Below are 1,047 nucleotides of genomic sequence, written 5' to 3' on the forward strand. Positions count from 1 at the left end.
AAAAGGGGATTGGTCAAGGGAAGGAAAAGAACAGTTTAGAGAAAAAATAAGAAATATTAAAATGGGAGAGGGAAATGTGGACGAGGAGATGGAAAAAATGATGGGATAAATAAAAATAGGATTAGAGTGCACAAATAATAATGAAGTTAGTAAAGGGGGGAATAGAAGTGAGTGGGATGAGGACTGCAAAGAGAAAAAAAAGGAGGTAAGAAAGGAATTAAGAAAATGGAGAAAAGAAAAAAGTAATGGGGAAGAATATAGGAAAAAAAAGAAAGAGTATACTGAATTGTGTTATCAAAAGAAAGAGGAAGAGAATGAAAGGTTCGAAGAAGAGGCGGAGAAGGCTAGGACGGAAGAAGAGGTATGGAAGGTAATAAATAGAGAAAGAAAAAGAGTAAACCAAGATATTGAAATGATAGAATGGAAGAAATATTTTTTGGATTTGCTAGGAGGAGTAGAGAGAAAAGTTTTAAAGGGAGGAAAATATGGTAGAGAAAGAGATGAGGATGAGGAAATTTCAAGGGAAGAAATAGATAAAGTTTTAGGAATAATGAAGGATGGATAGGCACCTGGTATAGATGAGATCCCAAATGAAGTATGGAAATATGGAGGGGAGGAACTAGAGGAATGGGCATGGATAATGTGTAATAGAGTTTGGAGAGGAGAGGGGTGGCCAGAGTTATGGAAAGAAGGAGTAGTTATACCAATAGTAAAGAAAGGCAAGGGAGAGGAGGTTAAAGATTATAGGGGGGTGACGTTGATGCCACCGCTGTATAAAGTATATGTAACTATTTTGTCGGAGAGATTGAAGATAGAAGTTAAAGAAAAAAAGATCGAGTCACAGAATCAGACAGGGTTTAGAAAAGGAATGGGGGTAATGGACAACATATATGTTCTGAGCTATCTAGTAAATAATAGAATTAAAAGGGAAAAACGGGCAATGATAGCAGGGTAAAGGTAGGAAAGCAAGTAGGAGATAGTTTCTGGTTGGTGAGAGGTGTGAGACAAGGGTGTCCTCTGAGCCCACTTTTATTTAATTTATTAATA

The 1,047-nt window shown here is 36.8% G+C and overlaps 1 protein-coding gene across 3 annotated transcripts in view; it reads left to right on the plus strand.

The window, feature by feature from the left end:
- Window positions 1-1,047, plus strand: part of LOC117174760 (putative inorganic phosphate cotransporter) — an 822,629-nt gene that overhangs the window by 613,385 nt on the left and 208,197 nt on the right. The gene's annotated exons all lie outside the window — the stretch shown is intronic.

This window comes from Belonocnema kinseyi, chromosome 6, assembly GCF_010883055.1.
Source record: "Belonocnema kinseyi isolate 2016_QV_RU_SX_M_011 chromosome 6, B_treatae_v1, whole genome shotgun sequence".
In the NCBI taxonomy this organism is placed as follows: domain Eukaryota; kingdom Metazoa; phylum Arthropoda; class Insecta; order Hymenoptera; family Cynipidae; genus Belonocnema; species Belonocnema kinseyi.